The sequence below is a fragment of the Musca autumnalis genome, unplaced genomic scaffold (genome assembly GCF_047663935.1).
Source record: "Musca autumnalis isolate F117 unplaced genomic scaffold, ASM4766393v1 scaffold_2, whole genome shotgun sequence".
NCBI classification, from domain to species: Eukaryota; Metazoa; Arthropoda; class Insecta; order Diptera; family Muscidae; genus Musca; species Musca autumnalis.
Window position 1 is genome coordinate 102,933,761 of NW_027411755.1, and position 24,091 is coordinate 102,957,851.

The following is a 24,091-nucleotide window of genomic DNA, read 5'->3' on the forward strand; positions in this document are numbered from 1 at the left end:
AAGTGGAGGGACTGTCTGTGGTAACCTTTGAAGCAGCCAGTTGTTGTTCCTTCTTTTGTTTAGCCTGGTTCCTCTTATATTTCTTCCTTTGGGCCCCAGACCATTGCACTCTTTTCGTCGTGATCTTAGCGATGCTCTCGCTCACTTCCTCTACCATCTTGTGGACTTCCTCTTTCATGGAATTTTCCACAAAGGTGGTGTTCGTTTTGCCGCAGCTATCGGATTCGGAATCAGGGTCGCTACCATCATCAGATAGTTGGGTCAAGTTAATCCTCCCCCTGTGCTCCCCTTTATCCTCCTCCGTTTTTACACTAGGTTGTGTGCTTGTAGCATTACCTTCGACCACAGATGCCAAGGCACCCACATCTATGGGAGATTGCTCACGATCGCATGATATCGACGGGGTGTGACTCGTAGGCAGATCACTGGTCCCCGCCGGCACTGGGTTTATTAGGCCCTGCACCGTAACTTAGTACACATATGTATGTACGAATTTTCAAAACTGCCTCCATATCTCAATCTTACATTCCAACAGTAATCTTAAATTCAAATTTCAGATGTATAGCTCTATCCGTTCATCGTCCCTTACATGACGATAACACACGATTTCAGGCATCTAATTGACAAGTAATTGTGACAATATTAAAAGGCAAGCGTTTTATTTGAGAGATTCCGTCATGAACAATTATTTTCTAGTTTTAAGTACATTTATAAATAAAACACCATAATTTAGTTTTTTAAGTTTTTTTTTTAATGATAACATCATAGAGTTGTATGTTTATTTTGTAGTAAAATTTATCTCTTTTGAAATATATATTTGTGAGTATTTTTTGTTTACTATTTTGAAAGGAAATATACTTTTAGTAAATTTGAATCTCACGGATCCTCACATTATTTTAATTAAATGTTCTTGGAGGTATCCAGAATTAGAAAAAAACTATTTCGTCTGCCGAAAGTTGCCGAGGGATATTCAGTTTTCATTCTAGGGATACGCAAGATATGAAAAAAAGGTCGAAAGAGTGCCTTTCTCTACTCAAACAGAAATATTTTCCCGTGTTGCCACTATAACAAGGCGAAAATTATGCACCGACTTTATCTCTGCCCACATGGACTTAACTTTAGAAATGTGGATCTTTACGAATTGAGAAGACGTCAAAGGAATATTACCACCAACCACATCGGCATTAAAGGTGACAGGACGATTAGCCTGACGAATAAAGGCCTCCAAGGACATGATCGGTCAGTAAAAGTCGAAGAGAAACTTGAAACACAGAAAGAAATAGAATGAAGAGTATTGTCTTCGTAGTGAATTCAGAAAGAAGGTATGAAAAAAGGTCGAAAAAGTACCTTTCTCTACTCAAACAGAGATAATTTCCCGTGTTGCCACTATAACAAGGCGAAAATTATACAAATTCGTACGAGTTTAATTGAACAATGGAATAATTTTCAGAAAAAATGTTTCTAAGGTATTTCCTGGTATTAACAGCGACTGCTAGTGGCAGAAAGCTGAACTACGGATAAGAACCACAAAGCTAAGCAAAGACAGTTGATAAATAACCAGAAAAAACTCTCGAAAAATATTGAAAAAACTAAGGTTTTCGGTGTACTTTCTTATGTATACAGCGCCTCCTGGCGTCACTGGGATGAGTTATGATTAATCATCAAGAAGGAAAAGAAATTCAGTGTATAACTGTCCAAAAAAATAAAGAAAACCCAGAAATATTTGAAATATTATCGAATAAATTAAGGGTTTTTATGGATTTTCATATTTTCAGAGCGCCCCCTGTTGGCGGTTGGACGAACTTTTGATAAGCACAATGCAAAAATGATATATGGTGTATGAAAAAAACTCAGAAATATTTGAAAAAAATAATAATAAAATTAAGTTTTTCTATGTATTGTAGTATGTTAGAGCGCCCCTAGCGGCAATATGGTGAACCACAAACAGGCAAGAAGGAGGTGTCCCGACACCTCACTTGTTAATGAACAGTAGAACGAATGTAGTATGTGCATTCGTGTGTTATGTGAGAACGAGTAGTTATGCTGGTGGGAGCCTATTATATTAAAACTCTAACAACTACAGCGGTATTTGACTGAAGATCGAAAAATAAAAAATAACACACCAACAAGTACGTATGGACGGAGTTAGTACTAATAATCTCGTGGCAGAAAAGAAACACGAAAAGAATAAGTGAAGCTAACACACTTTTGCGGATTGGAAAATACGAAATGATGATATATTAAACACTTGTTTATCGAAATATAAATAGAACAAAATTATAAATGAAAGTAAAGAATGAAAGGAATAATTCGGATATAAAATAACTGTATATTCCACCAAATTTATAGCTGAAAGTGAATTGAAAAGTGAAGTGTTCTTTGAAAAAGTATGTTGCAGAAATTTACACTTTGAATATGGAACACTGTGCCTTTGAAAAAATTAAAAAACCAATTGCCGTCAGCAAAACGCACTTGAGCACAACAATACACTATTGTTTTTGAATATAAAGCACAAACTTACTTTGTTTTTTGATGCTTTTTGGAATTTTTCACAACAGCTATCCAAATATCCGGTATGGAACAAATGAAAATGCCAAGTTGTGGATTTTCCTAGAAAAGCTGGGATGGTTAGTTGTTGCGGTGAAATGGAAATAACTTTCTTCGAATTAGAAAGAATTTCCCCTCTGAATGATATGGAAGAAAATAAAACAAAGATTTTTGAGGCGAGGGAATTGAACAATAGTGGAAGTTTACTTCAAGAAATTTGGTAGTTTTTGGAACGAGTCTTACCACGAACAATGCGTTTGCAGGTTAAACAAGAAGTGAAGTTTATTTACAGTGGAGTGAAAGGAAGAACATTTAGGAAGAGAGAACATTTGAATTTAGTAACAACCCAGTTGTTCAATAAATAGTAATTATCTACTTTGACATAGTTATGTAACTAGTTACTCTTTCATCCTAGTTACTTTACACCCAAAAATGGCACACAAAATAGCCTATAACCTGCTTTTGGATAGTGTAATCGACAATCTTTCTCTCTAGTTTCTCTTTTAAATATTTTTGTCCTTTTTTACAAAATACAAAAACATGTTCTATCATTTTGTTTATTCATAATTAAAAAACGTATTTTGATGCGTTTGTTATCCAAAAATTAAATATGCAAAAAAAAAGAACGTGTTACGAGCTAGATCATAGAAAGGATGAATAATTTAAGAATATTTATACATATGTAATATATCTGTGGTAAGTATTGATACATATCTTGACACAATTAATTTTCGCGTAATTTCATTAAACTTATATACATTTTATTTCAGGAACTTTTGAATGATCTGAATGACACACGAGAAAAACTTTCCATAGACCAAATAAACATAAGTCGCTGTATCAAGTATCAGGGATCAAAATGTACCTATCATACCCATATGTATACAAGATTATATTGTCATTTGTAAGATTTTTGCACTCAGTGTAATAAAATAAAGTGTGGCTAATACATATCAGCAAAAATGTCTAAAATCGTCTCTTCCATTTCAAAAAAAAAAAATCCGAAAAAAAAAATTGATACTACATCTATGATTTTTGGTACACAGATTAAGAAAAAAATCGTTATTCCAAATCTGTTTTCGTTACCAACTTTGATCGTTGCGCGCAAAAGATATGATCGTTTTAATTATGCTAATGAGAAAAAAATCTAAAAAAATCGCTGCTTAATATAGTAAGTTGTTATATCCTATTATCGTTAACTGAATTCGCACCCTTTGCGATGATGCAAAAAAAAAATCGAAAAGTTTCAATGGATTCGCGAAAAATTGAAATTGTTTAATAATTTCAGGTATTTACAAACATATCTTTGAAACAATAGCCCCTATACTTAAAAAAAAATATATATATATATATATATATATATATATATATATATATATATATATATATATATATATATATATATATATATATATAAAATTATAGCAGCATCCAGACATTGTGAGGAGTAAAATGAAACCTAAGTCGTGAAGTTTGGAGCTATAGTATTCGTGTTATTTGCAAAAATACAAAGAAAATAAATAAGAAAAAATGTTTGAGTTCTTGGTCATTTTCGTCCAAATTTCACGCAATAATGAAGATATTCCGTTGCAACAAATTTTTCGCTTATAGTTTTCCTATTGGCGAATATTTTTAGAACATTTTATTAAATCACAAGGAATTCCAATTGTTACATAACATTAAAATAATGATATATTGAATATTACAACATTTGAAACTCATATAAACCGCGTAATAGTGAAAATGACATGATGCGCATCCGATTTTCCAACACAGCGAATCAATCCCTTTTATTTGATGTACAGTTTGTGAAATTCTATTTGGCGGCTACGATGTAGCGTCGGTTGCATATTAGGGCGCAAAATACAGTTAGATGGTCATAATTTCCACGAAGTTCATTTACATTTTATGCTCATCCGATTTCGATGATAACGTTTAAAAAATGTCGTTTCATTGGGATCCATCAAGAACCGTGGGTGCAGCAACGCACTTAATTTAAAAAAAAAAAAATCAATTGTATCTCCGCATTAGCGATAGTTTTGAAATATATGTTTTCGCACATTTTAGACAGGCATATAGCTCTATTTATTTCAGTAAAAATTAAACTTCCAAAACTTCTCAAAAATTTTTTTTGCAGATTTTCGAAATTTGAGGGGTATCATATCCGCCAATCTAGTGGGCGGATTTGGACGCATCATGGCTTATTAGATTCAGAACGTAAAAAACTAAGTTCACGCGGGTCTCACCGACAATTTAATGGTAGTTGCAAATTTTGAATAAAAAAAAAACAGGTTTTTTTATAAAAATTTACGCACAAAAATTTCGACTTTAAGCTGAGATTGTTGTGAACCTTTGAAGGCTACACGCCCCAGTTATACATCAAGAAATGCGTAATAGCGAGTACTACAATCTCATAATCAGTTTTTAAACGAGTACAGTTGCGCGTCCCGATTAGAGCAAAAATTCAAAAAACCCAATTTTTCAGTCTTCAAAAAATCAGCATCCGTTTGAGTTTGATGCAGTGGTTATATTAAAAAATCATACATCAGAAACTTAATCTCTGAAGTGTATTCTTTAACTTCTTCTTTGAACATTATACTCTACATTGTATTGTAAAGCCACTAATTGAAAATTGGCTTTAAAAAACTCGTTTCCTTCGACGATTTTTTCCTATTTTTTACATTAATATGACCACAGCTTCCGCTCAAATTATAATTTTAAGAAATCCATCGGTGAATCGTGCTAAATCAGTTTATTTCACCTAAATGCGTTTAAAAGTTATGGTATATTACAACAATTGACGAGTTACAATACCCAATACCTCAGTTTCAACAGAATTAAATTTTCTACAAAAAGGCCGATATACTCGTACACATGAATTTACCCATTTATCTGACTTCAAGTTCGTAGTAATTTTGCCTATCATTTGTGACTACCGAATTCACTGGTTACTAGGGATGCAATTAAGGGACAATCGAATTGACTGGTTACTGGTAATGCAGTGAAGATACAACTGCCTTTCACATGACTACAAAATTATAAATGAAAGTAAAGAATGAAAGGAATAATTCGGATATAAAATAACTGTATATTCCACCAAATTTATAGCTGAAAGTGAATTGAAAAGTGAAGTGTTCTTTGAAAAAGTATGTTGCAGAAATTTACACTTTGAATATGGAACACTGTGCCTTTGAAAAAATTAAAAAACCAATTGCCGTCAGCAAAACGCACTTGAGCACAACAATACACTATTGTTTTTGAATATAAAGCACAAACTTACCTTGTTTTTTGATGCTTTTTGGAATTTTTCACAACAGCTATCCAAATATCCGGTATGGAACAAATGAAAATGCCAAGTTGTGGATTTTCCTAGAAAAGCTGGGATGGTTAGTTGTTGCGGTGAAATGGAAATAACTTTCTTCGAATTAGAAAGAATTTCCCCTCTGAATGATATGGAAGAAAATAAAACAAAGATTTTTGAGGCGAGGGAATTGAACAATAGTGGAAGTTTACTTCAAGAAATTTGGTAGTTTTTGGAACGAGTCTTACCACGAACAATGCGTTTGCAGGTTAAACAAGAAGTGAAGTTTATTTACAGTGGAGTGAAAGGAAGAACATTTAGGAAGAGAGAACATTTGAATTTAGTAACAACCCAGTTGTTCAATAAATAGTAATTATCTACTTTGACATAGTTATGTAACTAGTTACTCTTTCATCCTAGTTACTTTACACTGAAAGAAAAATGCTTCGTTGTATCAATGAACGGGTTTCATTGATTATTTTTCATTGATGCTATGAAATGTTACATTAATACAATGAAATGTTTAGTTAATGCTATGAAACCTTACGTTAACTAAAATTTAATGATTTTTGGTTTCATTGAATATATGAAACGTATTTCATTGATGTAATGAAACTACTAATTTCTTTAAATTTTAAAAAATATGTGAGTATTGAAACTGTGCTAAATAGTATGTGCTTAAAAAGACTAGTATTCAAACATCTTTTAAGAAAATGGTGGAAAATTGGATATATTTGATGTTTTTAGTTGGCTCCAAAAATTAATGATATAGTTTCATTAAATAAATGAAATAGTTTCATTAAATAAATGAAATAGTTTCATTAAATAAATGAAACAGTTTCATTGAATAAATGAAACAGTTTCATTGAATAAATGAAACATTTTCATTAAATAAATGCAAGAGTTTCATTAAATAATTGAAACATTTCTGAAGTTCCCAATACTATTTTGCGGAATGAAAAAAGGGTCTGAAATCTTATCTATATTATGACCCTTATATTATCATTTTTCTTCTAATTATTTTTCTTTATTAAACAAATGTTTTAAATTTTCCACAATCATAAACAGTACACATTTATAAATCTGCCAAGTACATACATATGTGTGTTCAGAATCACATACATCAAACATACATATGTATGTACGAATATTAGCAGAAGCGTCTCTAAAAGCGTAACTGTCCAAAAATTCCTTACTTGCTTTACTGGCGATTGGCTTTGATATATGTACATACATATTCATTCTCATTTAAATGTTTGTCTCATTTTTCTACTTGGGTATCAAGGCTTATTCTCTCGGTATGTTATTCTCTGTCGTTCCTTGTTATGTATTTCATTGTTGTTATGAAGTAAATTCCAGCTATGCGGTGTGAATGTGCGTGTGTGCGTTTAACAAGCAGAAAACAAGATTAAGCAAAACAACCCTGTCTGCCGAAAAGTTGATCAGCAAATTGTCAACAACATTGTTTTAGTTGACATTATAACGCCGCAAACTGCGGATGAATAAAACTTTTACGATTCGTGTTTTTAACTTAGAAAAGTAAGTATGTAAATATTGGACAAACTATTTCTGCTAAGTTTTATGTATTCGTTTGTTTATATAAGCAAATTTACATTTTATTGATTTTTCTCTTTGTAATAGATGCAAGCAATAGAAAATCTAAAGAAGAATGGAATGACGGAGAAAATGCCAAGAGTTTGGTGTCCAGCGACAAATAAAGTCAAATAAATTACTAACAGTTTTTATGATTTTCAATTTTACTTAATGGTGACAACGTACAATAGGATCATAAACTTCGTTGAAAGTAGGTATGAAGTGCTTAATGTGAAAAGAAAATACAAATTTTAACTAAAACTCTTTCATGTAGTTTTTATATGTATGTACAGTTGTTTTATGTGAACTTTGTATGCTGTATCCCAACATCATGGAAGTACACAGGGGATGACTGAGCGGCAAAATATGAATGTAAGTTATTGTGTAGAAAACCAGTTATTTAGTAACAAATTGTTTATTCTTTCAATTTTACTTAGAGACGACAATGACCAATGGTATCATTAATGTATTTAGTTAATACCTAAGGAATCAAAAATGACGTATTGTATCCATGGTCAAAACTAATTGCAATAAAATGAATTAAAAATATTTAGCGTTGACTTAATTTTTATGCATTACGTGAGTATGAAATGACTTCATAAAATAAATGAAATCTTACGTTACATCAATGAAATGTATCATTGATTTTGAGCCAACGTAAGGCTTCATTGCATTAATGAAAGTATTTCTTTACATTAATGAAAGTATTTCATTACACTAATGAAAATATTTCATTGTATTAATGAAAGTATTTCATTGTATTAATGAAAGTTTTTCATTGCAATAATGAAGAAGTTTCATTGCATTAATGAAGAGGTTTCATTGTTCAAAGGAAGAGGTTTCATTGCATCAATGAAGAAATTTCATTGCACTAATGAAGAGGTTTCATTGCATCAATGAAAAAGTTTCATTTCATTAATGAAGATATTTCATTGCATCAATGAAAAAGTTTAATTGCATTAATGAAGAGATTTCATTGCATCAATGAAGAAGTTTCATTGCAATAATGAACAAATTCGTTAATTTTACTTCAATGAAACTCAATGAAACTTTTTTCGTTTATTCAATGAAGCTCTACGTTGGCTCAAAATCAATGACAAATTTCATTGATGGAACGTAAGATTTCATTTATATTATGAAGCTTTTTCTTTCAGTGTACACCCAAAAATGGCACACAAAATAGCCTATAACCTGCTTTTGGATAGTGTAATCGACAATCTTTCTCTCTGGTTTCTCTTTTAAATATTTTTGTCCTTTTTTACAAAATAGAAAAACATGTTCTATCATTTTGTTTATTCATAATTAAAAAACGTATTTTGATGCGTTTGTTATCCAAAAATTAAATATGCAAAAAAAAAGAACGTGTTACGAGCTAGATCATAGAAAGGATGAATAATTTAAGAATATTTATACATATGTAATATATCTGTGGTAAGTACACTGAAAGAAAAAGCTACGTAATATGAAGGAAATCCTACGTTGTATCAATGAAATTTGTCATTGATTTTGAGCCAACGTAGAGCTTCATTGAATAAATGAAAAAAGTTTCATTGAGTTTCATTGAAGTAAAATTAACGAAATTGTTCATTAATGCAATGAAACTCCTTCATTTATACAATGAAACTTCTTCATTGATGCAATGAAACTTTTTCATTAATGCAATGAAACTCCTTCATTCATGCAATGAAACTTTTTCATTAATGCAATGAAACTCCTTCATTAATGCAATGAAACTTCTTCATTGATGCAATGAAACTTCTTCATTAATGCAATGAAACTCCTTCATTAATGCAATGAAACTTCTTCATTGATGCAATGAAACTTTTTCATTAATGCAATGAAACTCCTTCATTCATGCAATGAAACTTCTTCATTGATGCAATGAAACTTTTTCATTAATGCAATGAAACTCCTTCATTCATGCAATGAAACTTCTTCATTGATGCAATGAAACTTTTCCGTTAATGCAATGAAACTTTTTCATTAAAGCAATGAAAGTCCTTCATTGATGCAATGAAACATTTTCATTAATGCAATGAAATACTTTCATTGTTGTAATGACACTTCTTCATTTATGCAATGAAGCCTTACGTTGGTTCAAAATCAATGACAAATTTCATTGATACAACGTAGGATTTCATTCATGTTATGAAGTCATTTCATACTCACGTAATGAACAAAAATGAAGTCAATGCTAAATATGTTTTTTTCTTTTTATTGCAATTAGTTTTGACCATTAATTAATACAACAAGTCATATTTAATACCTCGGGTATTAAGCACATTAATGATAGTATTGGGCGATGTCATCTGTAAGTAAAATTGAAACAATAAACAAATTGCTATCAAATTGACTGGTTTTCTAAACAATTACTTACCTCCAACTTTTGTCGCTGAGTCATCCCCTGTGTACGTCCACGATGTTAGGATACAGCATTTTTTTCTTAAGGGAGTAGTGCTTCATTGGCCACGGACAGTCTCCGTAATTCCACTGATCATTGGATTTTCTATTTTTTATCTCCATTGCAACTATGAATAAAAATTAAAAAAGTAAATAAACGAACACATAAAATCTACAAAAAATAATTTAATCAATATTTGAATTTTCATTTTACATTATTAAACACTTCATACTTACTTTCAGCGAAGTTAATTACCCTTCTGAGCGTTGTCATCTGTAAGCAAAATTAAAAACCATAAAACAATTTTTAGTAATTTATCTGGTTTTCTTTCTAAACATTATTTTACCTTTAACGTTCGTCGTTGGGCAGAAAACTATACAACATTTTCTTTTTCTAAGTAAGAGATGCTTCGTTGGCCAATGGTAACAGTTTCTCCGCCATTCCACTCATCTTTAGATTTTCTACTGAATGCTTCCATTACAAGAATAATATAAATGAAAATTCACTTAAAAGAACAACTGAACACCTAAAAATAATATTTACATTTTCTTTTCATGTTAAACACCACAGTTTTTAAAGTTGGAAACAACAGACGTAAAATAACTTTTTCATCCACACTTGGCTGTGGTTTAGCGAAAACTAAAACAATGTTCTTGAACATTGTTTGTGGTAGCTAAGAAAGCGGTGGTTGTTTTGACAACACGTGTTTTTTTTCTGCTTGTTAAATACACACACACAACCACAAATGGAATTCAATGAACGAAAATACAAACAACAAAGAACTGAGAAGAGCATTCTTTTTAATGTGGATGAATATTTATGTATACCAGCGTCGCCCATAATATTTCCATCAATACTACAGCATATGTGTATGCATTGGTGAAAAAAACAACAACCACATGATATTCATTGTTTGTTTATTTACACGTACACTTTACGTGAGAGAGAGAAGCAAATGCAAAAACAACTCAGTGGGCGCCCTCACTATACTTCTTTGCAAAGACAGCGCGGCTCTGATATATACCAACGCCAATCGGCGACGGTAGCGAATTTTTGTACAGTTGATGTCGTTTCTGCTGGTTTTGGCAAATATTCATACATACATATTTATGTATGTGATTCTATACATATGTAAGTAGCCAATATATAAATGTGTTCTTTTTATGATTGTCAAAAATTTAATTTGTTTTATAAAGACAAAATAATTAGAAGACAAATTTTATACAAGGAATACAAAACGCAAAAAGGAATTTCAAAAATGTTTCATTTATTTAATGAATGAACTCTTTCATTTATCTAATGAAACTCTTTCATGTATTTAATGAAACTGTTTCATTAATTTTTAAAGCAAACCAAACACATCGATTATATACATTTTTCGCCATTTTTTTAAAAAGATGTTTGCGTACTAGTGTTTTTAGCCCATTCTATTTAGTTTGAATTCAAAACATACACATTTTTCTTAAATTTATAGAAATTAAAAGTTTCATTGCATTAATGAAATCCGATTCGTTTATACAATGAAACCAAAAATCATTGAATTTTAAATAACGTAAAGTTTCATTGCATGAATGAAACATTTCATTATATTAATGGAACGTTTCATAGCATCAATGAAAAATAATCAATGAAACCCGTTCATTCATACAACGAAGCATTTTTCTTTCAGTGTATTGATACATATCTTGAAACAATTAATTTTCGCGTAATTTCATTAAACTTATATACATTTTATTTCAGGAACTTTTGAATGATCTGAATGACACACGAGAAAAACTTTCCATTGACCAAATAAACATAAGTCGCTGTATCAAGTATCAGGGATCAAAATGTACCTATCATACCCATATGTATACAAGATTATATTGTCATTTGTAAGATTTTTGCACTCAGTGTAATAAAATAAAGTGTGGCTAATGCATATCAGCAAAAATGTCTAAAATCGTCTCTTCCATTTCAAAAAAAAATCCAAAAAAAAATTGGTACTAAATCTATGATTTTTGGTACACAGATTAAGAAAAAAATCGTTATTCCAAATCTGTTTTCGTTACCAGCTTTGATCGTTGCGCGCAAAAGATATGATCGTTTTAATTATGCTAATGAGAAAAAAATCTAAAAAAATCGCTGCTTAATATAGTAAGTTGTTATATCCTATTATCGTTAACTGAATTCGCACCCTTTGCGATGATGCAAAAAAAAAAAATCGAAAAGTTTCAATGGATTCGCGAAAAATTAAAATTGTTTAATAATTTCAGGTATTTACAAACATATCTTTGAAACAATAGCCCTTATACTTAATATATATATATATATATATATATATATATATATATATATATATATATATATATAAAATTATAGCAGCATCCAGACTTTGTGAGGAGTAAAATGAAACCTAAGTCGTGAAGTTTGGAGCTATAGTATTCGTGTTATTTGCAAAAATACAAAGAAAATATGACGAAAAAAAATCATGTTATTCTAATTTGATTTTTTTATGATTTTATAGGAAAGGTTGAAGAAAAAATGTTTGAGTTCTTCGTCATTTTCGTCCAAATTTCACGCAATAATGAAGATATTCCGTTGCAACAAATTTTTCGCTTATAGTTTTCCTATTGGCGAATATTTTTAGAACATTATATTAAATCACAAGGAATTCCAATTGTTACATAACATTAAAATAATGATATATTGAATATTACAACATTTGAAACTCATATAAACCGCGTAATAGTGAAAATGACATGATGCGCATCCGATTTTCCAACACAGCGAATCAATCCCTTTTATTTGGTGTACAGTTTGTGAAATTCTATTTGGCGGCTACGATGTAGCGTCGGTTGCATATTTGGGCGCAAAATACAGTTAGATGGTCATAATTTCCACGAAGTTCATTTACATTTTATGCTCATCCGATTTCGATGATAACGTTTAAAAAATGTCGTTTCATTGGGATCCATCAAGAACCGTGGGTGCAGCAACGCACTTAATTTAAAAAAAAAAAAATCAATTGTATCTCCGCATTAGCGATAGTTTTGAAATATATGTTTTCGCACATTTTAGACAGGCATATAGCTCTATTTATTTCAGTAAAAATTAAACTTCCAAAACTTCTCAAAAATTTTTTTTGCAGATTTTCGAAATTTGAGTGGTATCATATCCGCCAATCTAGTGGGCGGATTTGGACGCATCATGGCGTATTAGATTCAGAACGTAAAAAACAAAGTTCACGCGGGTCTCACCGACAATTTAATGGTAGTTGCAAATTTTGAATAAAAAAAACAGGTTTTTTTATAAAAATTTACGCACAAAAATTTCGACTTTAAGCTGAGATTGTTGTGCACCTTTGAAGGCTACACGCCCCAGTTATACATCAAGAAATGCGTAATAGCGAGTACTACAATCTCATAATCAGTTTTTAAACGAGTACAGTTGCGCGTCCCGATTAGAGCAAAAATTCAAAAAACCCAATTTTTCAGTCTTCAAAAAATCAGCATCCGTTTGAGTTTGATGCAGTGGTTATATTAAAAAATCATACATCAGAAACTTAATCTCTGAAGTGTATTCTTTAACTTCTTCTTTGAACATTATACTCTACATTGTATTGTAAAGCCACTAATTGAAAATTGGCTTTAAAAAACTCGTTTCCTTCGACGATTTTTTCCTATTTTTTACATTAATATGACCACAGCTTCCGCTCAAATTATAATTTTAAGAAATCCATCGGTGAATCGTGCTAAATCAGTTTATTTCACCTAAATGCGTTTAAAAGTTATGGTATATTACAACAATTGACGAGTTACAATACCCAATACCTCAGTTTCAACAGAATTAAATTTTCTACAAAAAGGCCGATATACTCGTACACATGAATTTACCCATTTATCTGACTTCAAGTTCGTAGTAATTTTGCCTATCATTTGTGACTACCGAATTCACTGGTTACTAGGGATGCAATTAAGGGACAATCGAATTGACTGGTTACTGGTAATGCAGTGAAGATACAACTGCCTTTCACATGACTATCGAAATGGGTGGTTACTGGTTATGCAGTGAGGAGACAATAGACACCTTCCTATGACATCCCCATGTTAAATTCAGCAGTCTATAACATTGCGAGTAGATTGGGTGGCAACTAGTTGTGTTTACCAGTAGCCAGCAAAATTGCTAGTTATTCCCTAGTTACCCGAACAACTGGGGAGAGAGAGATGCAAATGTAGGAGTAAAGCACTTAAAATGTGAAAGTGAAAATAAGGTGACCAGCACAGTTATCTTTGACGTTAACACTTACTTTAAGAAAAGTAAAGAATAAATTTCGCATTATCAGGAATTTGTAATTACATATTCCATTTTGAATATATGTTATATTTTGTAAAAATAAAAAAATTAAGTTATAGTGTTTTATTTATAAATGCACTTAAAACTGAAACCCCCCACAAAAAAACTATAACTGAATTTCTCATAATCTTCAAAAATATAATGTTTTTTTGTTTTGTTCAATAATTATTTTCAAAATTATGAGAAATTCAGTTATAGTTTTTTGAGGGGATTTTCAGACTTAAACCACTATAACTTAGCCATTTGTCAACCGATTTAAACAAATAATAACTTGTTCTAAAGATATTATTCATCCTTTTAAAAGGAAGAAGGATCACTAGAAATCCGTTGTGAAAAAAAGAAGGTATGTCCGTTTAAATTTGAAGATGTAAAAACCCCAGATTTTCACTACTTCTAACGTTATAAAAAAATAAAACGAAGTGACCCAAACGAACTAAAGGCATTGTCGTTGTCCATGGATCCCAACACGATATAATTTTGCATCAGAACACTTGAATATTTTTCGGGTCAAATTTCATAGCACAATGTCATTTATCGAAATTTTACGAAAAGTTAAGGTCAAAACTGCCTGAAGGAGCGTTCCAATGCTTTTGCGATGTATTAGAGAGTTTTCAACTACTGTCTTGGCTACAAGGTTTGTCTTTGTGTTGGATCGAAAATCTCAATGGTTTGGTTGTTATATGCCAAAATATCCAAAAACGTCAATAAAAAACTTAAAGTCAAAATCGGGAGGCTCGATTTTCACGGAAGATATATGGTCCAGTGGACTATTTTGCTCAGTTCAATCCCAGGAATAAGAAACGCGAAGGGCCCATGAAGGTTTTCAAATCGCCCCGGCCTAACGCACATGTTTCAAACATAGAAAGGACAGCTGATGTACTTAATACGGCCAAGTCTGAAATTGTGGAACTACGCATGGAACTTATAAAACAAGAAAATGCCCCAGTGGTCCCAGCCCGCGACATAACTTAAAAAACGGTGTCTACACATTATGATGATAGCTCTTCAAATCTTTCATAGACACATCAAAGTTTACTATTCCGGCTTTATTTTTACAATTACTAACGGTACTTGCTAAAGCAGAGCAACAAAAGTGAACATTATATTAGAATTGAAGAAATTGAGACATTGAAAATGTTCTTAACGTAGTGACAGTTTACAAGTGATATCACAAAATAGTATTTTGCAAAATTAATATATTAAGGAATGGAAGTCAAAGTTAATTAAAATAAAGTTAATTAAAATTGTTTTTAAACGATAACATCATAAAGTTGTTTGTTTATTTTGTAGTAAAAATTATCTCTTTTGAAACGTATTTTTGGGAGTATTTGTTGTTTACTATTTTGAAAAGAAATAGAATTTTAGTACCTTTGATCCTCACGGTGTCGAGAATTAGAAAAAAAAATTTCGGAGTTTTGTGAATGTTTAGTGTAGTGTTATTTGGCGCCGTCAAGTGTTTTTGTTTTTGCATTTTGTTTCGATCTTACTTTATAAAAAAACTAGGAGACCCGGCGAACTTCGTCTCGCAGTTTGTTTGGTACAGAACTTTATGGATTCGGTTCAAACCTATAGTACTATTATTGCTATCACCTTGTTCAATTTCTTCTTTGTTCTTCTTTGTTTTGAACTGTTTAGGACGATCTTTGAAGCAGATGCACATTAGACAATTGTACTTTCGACAATTGGGTGACGTAGGGGATGGAAGATACCAATCAACGGTCCTGACCGGTTTTAACATGGCAAAGCCCAGGATTTATCTTGGTCCCTCTTTCATCTCAAGTGGACACTGACCTCCCCGTGGTGTCACCTGGGGAACTGCCTTTAACACCCGTTAAAGGTAGTGAGCTAACATGTGCCGCGCGTTCACCCATAAGAACGTTAAAAACTTGGGTTTGGGCGTCGGGTTAGTAACCCTCCCCTAGAAAAAAAAGCCTACTATGAAAAAACGAAAGAAAAGAAAAACAAACCCCTCTAAAGTTGACGAACCCCGCAAACGTTTTAAGGACCATGATCTGCGAACTTGCTCCTGGAATGTTCGCGCTCTTTATAGAGAAGGTGCAGTCTTCGCATTGGCAGACGTACTTGAAAGTACAAGACCGATATTACTGCCATACAGGAAATACGATGGATTGGGAAAGGCGTCACAACAACACCTAAAGGTGACGCACTGTATTATAGCTGCCATGACGTAAAGCATGAGTTTGGTTGTGGATTCGTAGTTAGTCGGAGACTAAAACATCTGGTATCCAGCTTCACCCCAGTGAATGAAAGACTTGCTGCAATTCGAATAAAGGCTAAATTCTTCAACATCAGCTTTATTTGCGCTCATGCTCCCACTGAAGAAAAGGACGAACAGACCAACGATATATTTTACGAGCGCTTAGAAGAAACATATGACCGTTGCCCTGCCCATGACATTAAAATCTTTCTAGGCGATTTTAATGCAAAAATTGGAAAGGAGAATATCTTTGGCCCAACAGTCGGGAAATTCAGTCTCCACAGTGAAACATCTGACAATGGTATGAGGCTGATAGACTTTGCAGCCGCAAAAATCATGGTAGTTAGCAGTACCAGATTAAATCATCTCGATATTCATAAGGGCACCTGGCTGTCTCCAGATCAGAAAACAAGAAACCAAATTGATCATGTTGTGATAGATGGAAGACATTCATCGAGCGTGTTGGATGTAAGATCGTTCCGAGGCGCAAACATTGATTCGGACCACTACCTTGTTGCAGCAAAGGTACGCACCCGCTTAAACGTAGCAAACAAAGTACGAACAGACACAACACGAAAGTTAGACATCGGTAAGCTGCAATCACAACAGATAGCCACAGCATATTCCACTCAACTAGCCCAATTGCTTAATCAAAGCATTCCTCATCCCGATAACATATCAGCGCAATGGCAAAGCATTGCCCACTCCATGCAAACAGCCACAAAATCCATACTTGGATACCAGAGACCTCCACCAAGGAATCCATGTTATGATGAGGAGTGTCGTGCTGCCACCGAAGAGAAAAATGCGGCATATAAGGCTACTTTACAATCCGTAGCAACGCGTAGCGCACGAGAGAGATACAGGGAGAAAAGGAGAGAGGAGAAACGTCTTTTCCGCAGGAAAAAGAGAGAGATGGAAAAGCGGGAGTGTGAAAAAATCGAGATGTACAGGAGCCAGAATGAAGTCCGAAAATTCTACCAAAGAGTCAAGCATCAAACTGATGGCTTTGGTACAGGCACATCCTCCTGTAGAGACCAGCAAGGTAATTTGGTAACTGATACAGATAGTGTACTCAGGATATGGAAAGAACATTTTTCAAATCTGTTGATATCCAATAGCAGCGAAGACGACGAAGATACCACAGTCACAATCCTAGAAGATGGTATTGAATGTATACCGCCCAGCCAAGATGAGGTAAAGACAGCAATAAATCAGCTGAAGAATAATAAGGCAGCAGGGGCCGATGGCTTACCAGCCGAGCTGTTCAAAACCGGAGGCGCCACGCTGATAAGGTGTATTCATCAGCTAGTTAGCACCATCTGGCAGGAAGAACGAGTACCCGACGATTGGAACCTGAGTATCCTGTGCCCCGTCCACAAGAAGGGAGATAAGACTGTATGCTCTAACTATAGGGGCATAAGTCTACTCACTATTGCCTACAAGATCGTGTCAGGGATATTGTGCGAACGACTAAAGCCTATGGTCAACGAGATAATTGGACCATACCAATGGGCTTTAGACCTGGCAAGTCCACCATTGACCAGATATTTACCCTGCGGCAAATCCTGGAGAAGACCCAAGAGATGCAGATCGACACCTACCACCTTTTTGTCGATTATAATGCAGCATTCGACAGCCCGCTGCGTTCAAAGGTATTCCAAGCCATGTCTGAATTTGGTATTCCCGCAAAGCTCATCCGGCTTTGTAAAATGGCTTTAACTGACACGAGGTCCTCAGTTAAAATAGGAAAGAACCTCTCCGAAGAGTTTGGTACCAAAAGAGGTTTCAGACAAGGAGACAGCCTTTCGTGTGACCTCTTCAACATCCTGCTAGAAAAGGATACGAGAGGCAAACGTCAAAAGAAGTGGCACAATCTACACCAATAGTCACATGCTACTTGCTTATGCTGATGATATAGACATCATGGGCCGATCTGTAAAGGAAGTAACTGATACCTTTATAAAGGTCGAAGGAGAGACTGCTAAAGTGGGTCTGGCGGTAAACGGTGAGAAGACCAAGTTGATGGTGTCGACGCGCAATGCCTCCATTGAGCTCGGACCGACTGTGGAAGTTGGTTCCTATAATATTGAGGTAGTAAAAGACTTCGTCTAACTCGGCACCTCCGTAAACACAACAAACGACATCAGTTGTGAAATAAAAAGAAGAATTGTATTGGCCAACAGATGCTACTTTGGTTTAAGTAAGCAGTTTAAAAACAAAGCCACATCTCGTCAAACAAAAATAACGCTCTACAAAACACTGATACTACCCGTGCTGATGTATGGCTCCGAAGCCTGGGTACTTGCACAAGCAGACATGGCAGTGCTTGGTGTGTTTGAGAGAAAAATTCTTCGAAAGATCTACGGACCAATCTGCGTTGACGGTGAATATCGACGTCGCATGAACCACGAGCTGTATCTGCTATACAACGACATCAATATAGTTAAACGTATCGAGATGCAGCGATTGCGTTGGCTAGGCCATATCATAAGAATGAGCGATGATGAACCCGCTAAAAAGGCGTATGAATACATGCCACATGGCGGTGCACGCAGAATTGGCAGGCCAAGGAATAATAATAATAATTGTTCCACAAACATCCCATAAGGGACAAGGGAGACTTCTCTCATATCAATGAGTGCACCCCGATTCATTTTAGCTCAATGATATGGGACCTACAGTTTATTGCCGAGTCCGAACGGCGTGTCTAAGACACCACTTTTGTAGAGAAGTTTTACATGGCTGAAATACTCAGGAAATGTCGCCAACATTACTGAGGGGTATTTTGCCACCGTTGAAAAGTGTTTTGATGTTGCCTGGACGGGGAATCGAACCCACGCCCTTATGTGTGCAAGGCGGGTGTGCATACCATTGCACCACGGTGGCAGGCCAAGGAATAGATGGCGCAAACACGTGGATGATGAGATGAAAAGGCGCGGTATTCCAGAGTGCAAAGCAACAAATAGAGAGGAATGGAGATCTCTTCTTAGTTCGGCCTATAGAACAAATGTTCTGTAATGGGCCAGCTAAGTAAGTAAGTAAGTACTTTCGACAATTGTCAGTTTGACGAAGAGAGAAGGTACTGAGAGGCAAAGTGTTTCTATTTTCCTCGACTCTCTCTTCCATAAACTGACAATAGCAGCGAAAAAAATTAGGTAACTCTAAATCGGGACTAAGATATATTTTTTAACGCCCTACTCGTTTTATAATCGATGGTTTTCTGCAATACTTGTTTCCACCACTGAACACGATATTTCACTCAAGCAATTGAATATGAATTTGAATTTAATGCTGAATATAGTGCTTATTTAAATTTGCGTTTTAATCAATTAACCCATTTTAACCTATTTACACATTTTGATCCGATCGTTATCAGGTAACCACCTTCGTCTGTTTTTATACCCTCTACCATACATACATACATTTAGTTTGTTTTTCTGTTTGTAACACATCGAACTAATCATTTGCACATATATTCTTGATCAGGATAAAATTCTAAGACGATTTAGCCATGACCGTCTGTCTGTCTGTCCGACTGTTGTAATCACTCTAGCGTTCGCAATAATTGAGCTAGAGCGCTATATTTTTGCACCCGAGCGTCTTTTTTCCATAGGCAGGTCAAGTTCCAAGATGGGTTATTTCGGAACAGTTTTTGGTATAGCCCCCATATAACGCTACCTCCCGATTTTGGGGATTTTAACTACATTTTTGACCGAACTACCTGTAATTTCACGTTTGGGGTTCCCAGTGGTCACAAAACATCTCAACCAAAAACCGTCAACATAGGTCCATGTTTTGGTATAGCCTCCATATAACGGTACCTCCCGATTATCGGTATTTTGAGGATATTAGCTAAAATTTTTAACCGAACTACCTGTAATTTGACAGTTGAGGTTTCTAGTAATCACAAAATATCTCCACCAAACTGTCAACATAGGTCCATGTTCAGGTATAGCCCCCTATATAACTGTACCTTTCGATTTTCACTTTGATATAGCCCCATATAAGGTTCCTTACCGATTGAATACATTTTTTATGTTTTTTACCTTATTTAGGTATAAGAGGTCACAACATATCTTCGTCTAAAATTGTCGACAGGAAAGAATATAATTATTCCGTTTTAGTTCAGAATATTTTATGGTGGAGAGTCTAAAAAGTTAGGCTGGGCCGAACGCTTTTTTACTTATTTTTTCTGACTTCTCTATTTAATGTGATCTCCCCAATTCTACTTGCACTGCAAATTCGGTATTAGATGCAATGGCTCTGGTAACATGGACAGAGCTATTGTATTAGTTGCCGTTTTTTGTATGTTTCGGATGATTGAAATCTTGCCACACTAACACGTGACTGTGGTCGATTACTTGGTCACCCTATATTTAATTTCGACGTAAATAACATAGTCAAAGTAATATCACAAACTAATTAACGATTAATAAGTATTTACCTACTTATGTCGCCAATAAAGAAAATTTGTCAAATAATTCGACCAAAAAAATCTCCAGTACCTCCGATTTCTTGTTTTTTTCCAATTTTGAATATCATCCTTTTTTCGAATGACATACATACAGTGTAATAACAGTACCACTGTACATATCGTCACCATAAATGCCCGAAGACGTAACCCACAAAACCAAAACTTTACAGGAGAAGCAAAAAACGTTATAAAATTAAAAACTGTTTTACGGAATATTAATCTTATGAAGGCGAGTATATGGGATATTATCGATCATATACGAAGGGGAATAAGTAGTGAAACCAAAACCGAGGAATTGCTTAGTTTTGAGATCCTCCATTACAACAAAATCTGCAATATTATCCCATTTTCCGAAATGCCATTTCTTGAATAGGATCGTTGTTTTTGAACGTAGAAGCTTGAAATTTTGCCAGAGCATGTATTTTAGCTTTATGTGTCAGATTACGTCAAACAACCAATTTCGATCTTCATGTTGGTTACGTCTTCGGGCATTTGTGGTGACGATATATATGTTTGTATGTATGTATTTGGCCGTTTGTAATTACCTTCCAGCTCTGCGGGAACTAAATTGATTGAATTCATACTCCTTTTACGGTGGGGCCATCATAACCACCACTAATCTTTGCAAACTCTAAACTAAGCCCTTTCAACCATTTTCGCTGATAATTTCCTAAAACGACGCATGAAAATAAATGAAAATCGATTTGATTGTGAATAAAAATTTCAAAAATTGACAAAACAGAGGCGTACAATGGACCCTCACAGTAGGTGCAAATATAATTTTCGCCAAAAACTGTCCAAATAAGTGCCAAGATTTACTCCAAACGCGAAGCTCGATAGAAATTTGTGGAAAAATTGACTTTATTGAAAAAAATTTTTGCAAATTTTCGCGTTTTTTTTAGGTTTTATCTTTTCTGCCATGAGACCATTCCGAATTTGTGGGAATTGTCAAAATCTGTTCAGCCGTTCTTGAGATATAAGCGTAGTAACTAACATCATCCTTTTTTATATATATATAGATTGTGTTTTAAGTTTAGAGTATGCATGCGTATATTCAAATTTGTATGTTTTTGATATATGGTGTTCAAAAAACTCTGACAATTTGTCGGTGTCATGCTTAAGTGTTCCATACGCCATTTTTGACATTTTGAGTTACAGGTACCTTTCAAAATTTTCAACCCAGCTTTTTCTGAATTTCTAATCGGTTTTAATCTATCTCGTATAGTTTTCGAGATATAGAAATGTCAATATGTTCCATATCCACTTTGGACGCAAAAAAAAATCTGCTTTTTTTGTTCCATATCCATAAAGTCTGGCGTATGGACCAAAAGAACTTTGAACTTTTTTGTTCCATATCCAAACCGTTTGGCATATGGAAAAAGAAAAGACAAAAACGAATTGTTCCTCATAAAAAATCATGGCGTTTGGAACAAAAAATTGCCAAATTTTGTCAAGTTACGAACAATGTGGCGTATGGAACAAATTATTTTAAAGGACTAGGTTTAAAAACTGAAGAAGAATAGTTTTTAAATCAAGATATTTTAATATGTTGTATTGTTATATCAAACTAAAATTTGTTATACCCTACACCACTATGTGGGGAGGGTATTATAAGTTGGTTTTGGCCAAAAAGTTTGTAACGCATCGAAATAATGGTCGTAGACCCATACTTATGAGATATAAGCGTAGTAACTAACATCATCCTTTTTTATATATATATAGATTGTGTTTTAAGTTTAGAGTATGCATGCGTATATTCAAATTTGTATGTTTTTGATATATGGTGTTCAAAAAACTCTGACAATTTGTCGGTGTCATGCTTAAGTGTTCCATACGCCATTTTTGACATTTTGAGTTACAGGTACCTTTCAAAATTTTCAACCCAGCTTTTTCTGAATTTCTAATCGGTTTTAATCTATCTCGTATAGTTTTCGAGATATAGAAATGTCAATATGTTCCATAGTCACTTTGGACGCAAAAAAAATCTGCTTTTTTTGTTCCATATCCATAAAGTCTGGCGTATGGACCAAAAGAACTTTGAACTTTTTTGTTCCATATCCAAACCGTTTGGCATATGGAAAAAGAAAAGACAAAAACGAATTGTTCCTCATAAAAAATCATGGCGTTTGGAACAAAAAATTGCCAAATTTTGTCAAGTTACGAACAATGTGGCGTATGGAACAAATTATTTTAAAGGACTAGGTTTAAAAACTGAAGAAGAATAGTTTTTAAATCAAGATATTTTAATATGTTGTATTGTTATATCAAACTAAAATTTGTTATACCCTACACCACTATGTGGGGAGGGTATTATAAGTTGGTTTTGGCCAAAAAGTTTGTAACGCATCGAAATAATGGTCGTAGACCCATACTTATATATACCAAAATGAATGTATCGACGAGCTGAGTCGATCTGGCTATGTGTGTCCGTCCGTCTGTCCATCTAAACCTTGTAATCACGCTACAGGTCGCAATTTTGATCGGATCGTCACCAAATTTTGGATGTTGATCAGGGTCCCGGAGGGGAAGAAGCCTATTGATTTTGGTGATGGTCGGATAATATTCAGGGGTCGGAATGGGCAAAAAACTTATTTGCGAACATCTTCGTATCTATAAGGGTATATTAAAGGCAAAGCCTGCTAATGAAAGCAGAAAATATCACCTTTACAGCGATGTATGGTAGGTTGTCGTAGGTTGTCAAACAACGAAGATATCGCAATAGTCGCTTATAGAACCCAACTTTTCATTTATTCGATTTTAATTCTAATGACGAATAACACAGCTTTTTTTCACAGCAGGGGAAAAAGCTTATTTATTTTGATGATGTTCCGATAATATTTAGGGGTAGGAATGGGCAAAAAACTTTTTTGAAGAAAAAGACAATGTTTTTTTCCAAACCGAATATCTCAGCTTTTATAGGGGTATCGCCTTTGCAACGATGTAAAGTAGGTTGTTGTAGGTGGTCAAACAACGAAGATATCGCAATAGCCGCTAATAGAACACAATTTTTCATTTTTGCGATTTTAATAATAATGACGAATGTGACAGCTTTGGTTGGGGACCTTCCAAAAACAAAGTCTGACCATGAAAGTAGAAAATCCCGTCTTTACAATGATGCAAAGTAGGTTGGCGTAGGTAGCCAAATAACGGAGATATCACAATAGTCGTTAATACATCCCATTTTTCCATTTCTTTGTAATCACGCTACAGGTCGCAATT